General features: G+C 43.1%; 1 long non-coding RNA gene and 1 other non-coding gene across 2 annotated transcripts in view; one reads left to right on the plus strand and one right to left on the minus strand.

The window, feature by feature from the left end:
* LOC123498698 overlaps positions 1–2,409 on the minus strand; it is a 49,086-nt gene extending 46,677 nt beyond the window's left edge. Inside the window, exon 1 of the long non-coding RNA XR_006672777.1 lies at positions 2,315–2,409. This is a non-coding gene — a long non-coding RNA (uncharacterized LOC123498698). The remainder of the gene's footprint in view (positions 1–2,314) is intronic.
* Positions 2,410–7,494: 5,085 nt separating this feature from the next.
* On the plus strand, positions 7,495–7,567 carry Trnar-ucu. Its single transcript has one exon. It is a non-coding gene; the product is annotated as a tRNA-Arg (tRNA).
* Positions 7,568–10,000: the final 2,433 nt, after the last annotated feature.

Here is a 10,000-nt window from a genome sequence, read left to right on the forward strand (position 1 = left end):
TGATGACCTCCCAGAGCAACTTTCTCGTTCAATCATAATCACACATCAACGCCTTTTTATATATTTCACTACGTTCTGCATTTCATATATTGTATTCTACTTTCAATTTTTCTTCACCTTAAACGATCTTCCAACTTAGTGAGACCCACGCGGAGCAGCCAATTCCCTGAAGAACCCTGCGCGAAAAAACAAACTAACTCTACATTTTAGTCAGAAATTTATAAGAGTGATTATTTCTTTGCGATCGTGAGAAAGAAGAAAAGGTTAACTCTATTATTCAGATCCAACACTTTCGGGAAAATATGACACAACCAGCTCACATTTGCTCAAGATCTCAGACATTACCAACAAACCACATCCATTTAGCCACATGTAGTGGTTTGTAAATGCTTCAGAAAGGCTAACTATTGTGTATCTTGAAATTCCTGCACTATATTAATCATGTGGTAATATCAGTGATACATATTTTTTTTCCAATGTTTCACTCAAGTTCACTCCGTTTTACTCTTGCCAAACACACAAAATATTCAAACATCTCCCGCACTCTCTTCTATACATACCCACCTCTTCACCTCCAGCTCGTGACCTACATATCATTTTCCTTCTTCCATTTATCGACGCCTCCGCCAGCACCTATCTGTTGTTTCCAGGAAAAAAAGGTCCTATTTATGCAGCTTTCTCTAGGTTTGTCGTTACTCATCCTGTCAAATCATCTCACGCCAGCTGTTGTTCTCCAGCATCTCATTTGCAATACGTCTCTCTTTCTCAATCTCGCAGTCCAACACAGCGCCTCAGACACACACAATAGCCTTCGCACACGACCGACTGAACTGTTGCGGATTTACTGACCCAATATTTTCAGGACACCTTTATTTCTGAGTAAGCAGGATATCTTTATTTTCTTCTTTTTCGTTTCTAAAGCATTGCGAGGAAATCCATTAAAAGGAAAGTACTATCACAAATATGGTCGAGAATACCATCAAAGACTACACAATGCCAGGTTAAGACAAGGTGGTGGAACAACAAACACTATGCAACAATTTTCAAAAAGAAATTGAAAATAGTAAAAAGAGAAAGCTATTTGTTTCCAAAATTTTCCTAAACCTAAATTTGATAGTTGGGATAATATATATATATATATATATATATATATATATATATATATATATATATATATATATATATATATATATATATATATATATATATATATATATATATATATATATATATATATATATATATATATATATATATATATATATATATATATATATATATATATATATATATATATATATATATATATATATATATATATATATATATATATATATATATATATATATATATATATATATATATATATATATATATATATATATATATATATATATATATATATATATATATATATATATATATATATATATATATATATATATATATATATATATATATATTATCAAACTATCAAATTTATTTTCCGAGAGCGTTATATATAATGCTCTCTCGGAAAAAAAAGTAAATAAAAATTAGTTTCGTAGATAGAAAGCTTCTGAAGAAGATTGACTGGGGGCAGGGCAGTAGCCGCTTCGCCAGAGATGGTAAACAACAAACATGGCGGCCGTGAATAATTCATATATTTCAAGTTGTTAATAATCCAGAAACGAGTGACTTGTTCCCAATATTAGATACTTTCCTGGTACAACCTTCTCACCTGAACTCAAGACATAACAAGGTGATGCCGAGGTGAGGTTAGGTTAGAGCTCAGTGTTATTGGTGGTACTGGTGGTGGTGGTGGTGATATAGGAGAGCAATGTCTAGCATCGATTAGCACTGACGAAGGAATGTGGAAGGTCAGCGGCAGCCGTGGCATTAACGACAAATACTAACGTGTATGAAAGAATTCATGACTGCAATCTATCAGTCAACGATTCTGAAAACACCTATGAAATGCACAGCGAATTTTCAACCCTATGTCCACTATGGACCAGGCAACGTGCAGCCATTCCGTCCACTTATCGCCACCACTACCACCACTACCACCACTCCGTCGATTTTTGTGTCCCTTGGCATTAAAACTTTAAATTTCAAATTATATAATTTTTGAGAGGTGAGAGTTGAAGAGACTCGATAACTATACAGTCTAATGAATGTAAGATGGGTTAAATAAAATCATGCTACTTTTCCTGGCCTGGTAACTCTGCCTTGCCGGCTGAGTCGCGACGCCAGGCCGGGAAGACACTCATCCTTCACTACACACTACAGCTCAATTACCCATGTCTACTCATTCCTATGCAGCACAATGTACCTGCTGGGGTGAAGACTGAGGCAGGTGTGCGGCAGTCTTGCTTCACCTTGACCACTGATAAGTATTCTTGAAAGCACAGAATCCATCACACAACACGGCACACAACACAGCGCTATATTGGCGTCCGGCAAGTAGCAACAGGAGTGACTCGCTTCAAACTTTGATTCGATTCCGAAGTTCAGAACTGTTCGGTACTCACGCCATACATTAGATGAACTTTAGCATCCCGGGTGGCATTACTTCTTAAACCAAAGCCCAGCATACACTTTTAGAATGAGGCGTTAAATATGACATATTTTTTATCCTTAATTTGTTCGTTTGTGATAGTGCAGGTATAGCTAATAACACAACCTTTAACAATGTCCTTTAAAATTATTTCCAGTAAGTCTACCGTAGTAACTGCCTGACTAGCATATATTAATCTCAACTTCCCTAATCTTTACTCTGCAGCTACATGATAAATGACTCAGGAGGATACACCACCGAGGACACGATCTGGAAACTCACTCTGGCGTGACAATCAATGATACAGAAGAAAACTTGAATAGAGAAACTAGGTACGGACACACTGAACGCAAATTTAATGCGGACAGGACATGCGGATGTGGCAGGGTGAGCTATATGAGCACATGTAGCAAAAGTGTGACGGAGTGAACCCTACCAGATAACACAACCAGTGGAGCGAAACCAGACAGGAAAAGAAGAGGTGAGAGTGAAGAGTTAGTGCAGGAGGTGCAGAGAGACAGCTACTGGGATGCGACTCTCTGAGGAGGAGGAGGAGGAGGAGGAGGAGGAGGAGGAGGAGGAGGTATACTAGCAAACTCTTAGGTGAGGATGATGATGATGATGATGATGACGATGATTATGGTAATGATGATGATAATGATGATCCGGCCGCGGTCCGTAACCCTAACCAAGCTCTTACCTGGCCGCGCCGGCCATGAATATGTTAAAAGCGCAGACGACATCATACATCTCGTCGCAGACACACACTTACCGCCAACACACATTCCTCCTCCTCTTTGTTTACTCTCACAAATGTCTTATTTTTTTCTGATGGCGCCTTTTTTCACCAGTGCATCAGGCGTCCTCCCACTCCATAAACCAGCGGCACCTGTCACATAGCTGTTCTATCAGTCTTGTCGTATGCCTTCGCTGTGTCCATAAATGCCATGTATAAATCTCTTTCTTCCCGGCAAAATTCCTTAATTAAGCCCAAACGCTTGATTGGTCCCACGCCCTCCTGAAATCACCCTCTACGTCTTCCTTTCTAGCTATAACTCAGTCTCTTGACGCGGTTTTCCTATTACTTCTTCGTCTTCTCATTTTTTCTTACTCCTTAACCTCTTCAGTACCATGACACGTTTTCACATTTATTCTACTTACTATAGAACGATTTCATACAGTTTCAGAGACTTATATAAGGATTAAAAATAGTGAAGACTCTGGCTATTAATCTTATGGACACTGTAAACCTTTCTTAATGTAAATAAAATCGTCTAATCACACCCAAAACTCATGGTACAAAATGCGTCCCAGTATTACTCTTCATAGAATAACCTCAGGTAACCATCCCATATTCTTGTATGCCGCTCTTACGAAATATTTACTTTTTTTTATGTAAGAAGGGAAAGGTGGGCAATGCAACAGAAGTCTTATAAAAAGACCCACCCTTGCAGGTCTTGAAACCCTCCTCTTCCATTATATTTAAAGCTAGCGTACTACATAATTTTCTCTGTCTCTTTATCCCATCTATTACTTATACATTGGTGTTGTATAAGTTTGTGCTACTGTTTACTTACGCCTCATCCTTCTCTCTGCATACATTACTGAAGAGCCTCACCATCCACCACCTCAGCATCCACCACCTCACCATCCACCGCTTCATCATCACATTAATCTTGTCTTGGGTAAGCTGGTGTATTAACAATGGTGTATTATCAATGCTGAAATATGGTGATGAATGATGATTAATGGGGTGATATTAATAACAAAAAAAGGTACAAAGACTACAGTACTGAAAGAATTAGAAAAGGAGGAGGAGAAGGAGGAGTTGAAAAGAAGGAAAAGAGGATGATAACAAAAAGTAACGAAAAACAATGACAAAAACAACAACAATTACAGCACTATATCACCACCACCACCACCACTACTAACACTACCACCACCATCACCACCACCTCCAAAACAACAACAACAACAACAACAACAACAACAACAACAACAACAACAACAACAGCCACAATAAAGCGATTAATAAGCACGGCTGCCCATCACCTTACAATCTCGCCAGACCAGTTGTCCAGACCTGTCTCAAACCAGTGGTCTGTTTGGGATCTTAATTGCACAGGTGAGGCGGACATTAGTACCGGTTACCTGGCGCCATTATCGGGCTAAACTATGTTCCTTGGAAGGAAAACCTAATTGTTTGCCTCCTTCTTTCCTGTCTGTCCTTCCTTTTCTATCCCTTTCCTTCCTCACTGAAAAAGTCTTCTATTACTGTACTGTTCCTTTCCCTCACTAAATCTCTCTTTCTCTCTCTCTCTCTCTCTCTCTCTCTCTCTCTCTCTCTCTCTCTCTCTCTCTCTCTCACACACACACACACACACACACACACACACACATACACACACAATGTATAGCTAATTTGTTTTTATTCATTTGCTTCCAGTTTCATCCTGTATGCACTTCTCTCCCGGTATTTTGAAGCCTTTCTCCATCCTTCGTTCTTTCTTTCCTTCTCTATTCTCAGTCACTCCTTTTCCTTGTAGCTTCGCCTCTTTATCACTCCTCCCTGTTCATTCCTATCCCATTACCTCCCTTCACACTCTCCTTTTACGTGCGCCGCTACCTTTACCCTCCCCATTCTGCCCGTGTCAACTTGTCTCGCTAGGTTTGCTCCATTCAGCACCCCTGAGCTCGGTACGGATACAGTTCGGACCACTGGGGAATTCAGGTCCGGCTACAAATACGGTCCTTATCACCCCGAGGGGGATCTGTATCCGGTGGCGCAGGTTCAGCAAAGCATACAGATCCGGGTTTATATTCGGCTTCCACGACGCTGATCAACGGGACCAGATCGGGGTATGAAAGCAAGGAGATAGTTGGGTGAAGGAAGAGAAGATTACGACGCTAGTTTGAGTAAAAAAAAAATAAATAAATAAAAAAGAGGCGAGTCGTATAAAGGAGACCAATACATAGTTAATATCGAGTGTGGACCAAACATGCTAAGGCAAACGCGCGTTGACATGCGTTCCCGCGACCGTAAACCTGAGAAAGGAACGGAATTATTGGCGGTGACATCATGAGGTTCGCCGTGTGGGTGCGGGCGTTGGTGCGATGTGGTGGCGACGACTGCATGGACGAAGGAGGTGCAGGTGATATGGGTATTTAGGGTGATTAGAGAAAGAACAAGAGCGCTAGGAAGAGATATAGGGTAATAAGGAGGACAGGTAAGGTGAGGGATGTAGGTGAGGCTGATGAGAGAGCATGAGGTGGGGAATAAGTGGGGTGACGAGACTGCCAGAGTACAGAGAAGAGCATAGAGGTTGGGGGGTAAACACGGGAGTTGGGTACATTTGTGAGGAGGATTAGGGGAGACAGGTGCAGAGAGGCGAGCAGAGTGACGCAAAGAATACCTCGTTTGTCCACATAACGTCCTCTCGCTGGCCAGTCATGTGTAAGGTTGCCGCTGCTCGTCATCCTGACCCCACATGACTGACAACACGGGCGACAACTTCACCGGAATCTTGTCTAAATGTGAATGGTGATCTAAAACATACGCCAGTTCATATCTTTCTCACCAGGAACAGAGCATTCATCCCTTTCTTCCGGCTAACTCTCTCGGACCTGCACGGGACTGAGAACTAAGTTGGTCTTTTTGTTTAACTTTTTGTCTTGCCCTTGATCAATTTTATCCTCTAATGTAAAAAAAAGGCTCTACAGTGTGTAGGCCTACTGATTTTATTGGGGTTTGCCTTATATTCTAACAAAATTTTCTTGATACAAATGAACACAATAATTATTTTCCCCAAGGCTGAAGTTCATAGTATCTAACACAATAACTTCTCAAGAACACAAACATTCGTACCATCACAACGTATTCCCTTGTCAGTTGATATGTTTCCTTTCCTAAGCAGATACGTGTACCATTCTTCTTAACACCCTATCAACTTTACCTGCCTCTCTCTCTCTCTCTCTCTCTCTCTCTCTCTCTCTCTCTCTCTCTCTCTCCTTTCATGATATTCTCACAAACGTACAACAGAATAACAACAATAAGCGAGAAACATATAATGCCTTTATCGTTCATCTTGGTATCCTTCCATTCTCTTTCTCCCCTTTTCCTACATAATTCACACACACACACACACACACACACACACACACACACACACACACACACACACACACACACACACACACACACACACACACACACACGCAAACACACATTCAAATTTCTCTCATTCCTCAGTTTTAAATCTCACTAACTTTCCTCACATTTCAGGAGAACAAAGAACCCAGACGTTCTCCCAAAGTACTCCTCTTCCCACCCCCATCCACAGTCCAGCCCACCCCTCCCCAGGCAGCCACTCCCCCTACACACCTTAGGTTTCTTCCTATAAGACAAGTATCCATAAAATCTCGTCAATATATCGCCGTGTCTATCTTTACATTCAGAGCTGTCGAAAATGTTTTATTCTTCGAGTCCGCAAGTGAGAAGTTTACGTTCGGACAAGCTACTCTCTCTCTCTCTCTCTCTCTCTCTCTCTCTCTCTCTCTCTCTCTGATCATAATCCCTTTGTTTTCTCATTGGCTTACTATCTGCCATTATTATTGCTATTTTCTGGTGCTTAATTCACTTTTGTTCTTAGCGTTGCATTCCTCCATAAGTTTCGTATTCATTCAGTAGACTCGCTGTGCCTTCATTCCTGCCCATTCGTGGCGAGGTTTACAACGTTTTATTATCACTGAAGGCTTATCGGTTGTGTTTCTTATGTCCTCTCGCTACGGTTTTGTTGTTATTGTCTTGGCTCTTACTCCTGTTATTGTTGTTATGGTATTCATGGTTTGTCTTCATCATCATCATTATTACTTGTACTGATGTTGTAGTTGTTGTTGTTGGGTGGTGGTGTTGGTGTTGGTCTTGTTTTTGTTTATAATGGTATTGTTGTTCAACAGTCCCCATGGCGCAGTGGATAGCGCGCTGGACTTCTAATCCAGAGGCCGCGGGTTCGACTCCCGCTGGGGATGCAGTGATTTTATTGGCAAATCTCCGCACAAGGCCAGGAACCTGTTAGGGTAAATCAGCAATACTGGACGGACGCCAAGATACAGCCGGGGGACGTGGAGGACGCGAGAGGAGCGATGATCCCGGTACCTCGGTCCCCGCCAGACCCAGGGGCGGGCGTGGAACAGAGGGAGAGGAGCGCCAATGGTAGGTTGGGTCAGAATGAATGGTGTTTATTCACTCATTGCAGTATTCCTGTGGGACGCCCTATGTCTCAGTCTTAGAAGCGAGACCAGCGACACGAGCAGCGCGGCGACCACTTGACTGAGGATATGATGTGAAATGAGAGGAAAGAAACTGTGGTAGGAAATTTCACCTTTTCCCTCACCGGCAGTTGAGGAGAGCTGCCCCACACCCAGACAACAAACACCAATCGCCTACTTACAGGTTGCATTAAGTGACTGGCAGCACACATGCACAGATCTCTGCCCCGGAATGCCCCGCCCCGCGAAGGACCACCTCCACGGTACCCTTTTGGCACTTCGGGTCTTCACAGTCATAGAAAATTGCTTCATTAGAATGTTTAAGGCGCACAAATATTTGTGTTAACCCACTCACACCTGGCTCGAGCCCCTCTGGTCACGCCCCCCGCACCCTGAAATTATACGCCCCTGAACTCGTGTTGACGGAGGGCGGCAGGCGTGTCCGGGTGGCCAGGTGGTGAGGCTCGCGCACGTGCCGCCGCCGCCGCCACCACCGCCGCCGCCTGACCACTCTGCCGACGAGCCAACACTCCGTCTTCTTAACTGGCCGAGGCTTTAATAATCACTTCGAAACTCGCTCGGCCTTTCCACACCTGTAAGCTACACCTGGCCGGGATTAATCCATCTTCCTGAGTGGGTATTATTCCAGCGTCTAAGTTAAATACAACACGCGAACACTTTCCACTCTCATCCTAACCACTATCACAGTTCTTCCAGCTGTCCTAGAATTCTCTTGATATCACCCTTCCATAACATACAGTCCTGCTTCTCTCCACAATCTCTTGTCCACAGAGGCGGCGCTGACCTGAACACACACACACATACAGACAAACGTACATACACACACGCACACACTCGACCGAAGAAAGAACAAAAAATAGATTTGCTTTTGGCTAAGTGTACACAGTATCTCCAAGCTGACCTCATCAAACAAGACAAAAAATAAAATAAAGAAGACGCCGCACCAAAAGCCCCATCTCCTCCGTCCAAATAAAAAAAAAAAATCTTTGGTCTCACGAGGAAGCGCAACTCTTTTTGATATCTGCGATAAAAGTTATAAAATCGAAAACTAGTATAACATCACGATCACCAAGTGTTTTGTGAATCATTTCCCCTGTAAAGACAATGATCTCTCTCCGCACCTCAGGGCCCCTCACCAGCCACTCATTGCACCACCTTTTTGCACGCTCCCCCATAAATCTGAAGCCGCCGCGGTGAACTCAATGAAAGACTCAGAAGCAGAACAGGGGCTCCTCACTTTCAAGGGGCCTCGATCATGTACACTACATCCAATAAGGGCAGCCAGCGGTTCTCTCCATCTGTCTCCAAAATAATCTTTATCTTTTTTATTGTTGCATCCTTTTCTATTTGTTTTTCCTCTCCGAATTAACTTTTTTTCCCTATTCGTCCTCGCAGTTTCTCCTCAGCCTGGACCTGTCTCCTCTTTCCATTCCTTCCCTTATTCGTTAATTATTTGGTTACTCTGTCGATTCCAGTTTCCTTTCCATTCTCTGGTTTCATTTTCTCTTGTCGTCTTCAGTTGTCTTTTTTTGTTCTCTCAGTTAAGTCACCCCCACCCAACTAACTCTCTCTCTCTCTCTCTCTCTCTCTCTCTCTCTCTCTCTCTCTCTCTCTCTCTCTCTCTCTCTCTCTCTCTCTCTCTCTCTCTCTCTCTCTCTCTCTCTCTCTCTCTCCTTTCTTCTACACTGGTCAATCAGTTGTTGGTTTCCTCTCCTATCTTTTCTCCTCAATTCCCTCCCCCTTTACTACTTTCTCTTCATCTCCTTCCATGACGCCCAATCCCCCTTCCTCTCCCTCCATCCCTCCTCTCCCTCTTCCCTTCTTCAACTCCATCTCTCCTCCTGCCGTTTCTTGTTCTTTTTTGCTCTCCCTCCTCTCCTTCCCTCTCCTCCAATAGTCCTTTCTCTTCATCTCTTTCGTCCCGTCGTTCCTCGTTTCTCGTCCCCTGTCGTCTGGTGGCTTTCCTTTACTCCTCCCACCTCCTTCCTCCTCCTCCTCCTCCTCCTCCTCCTCCTCCTCCTCCTCCTCTTCTTCTTCCTCCCGACGACTCAGTGACGCTCAATCCGTGTAAGGCAAAGGACAGACTTCTCTAGTTTACGGCAGGTCAGTCCTTGTCTCTGGCGCATCTTGTCAAGAGAGAGAGAGAGAGAGAGAGAGAGAGAGAGAGAGAGA

This window comes from Portunus trituberculatus, chromosome 48, assembly GCF_017591435.1.
Source record: "Portunus trituberculatus isolate SZX2019 chromosome 48, ASM1759143v1, whole genome shotgun sequence".
Taxonomy (NCBI): domain Eukaryota; kingdom Metazoa; phylum Arthropoda; class Malacostraca; order Decapoda; family Portunidae; genus Portunus; species Portunus trituberculatus.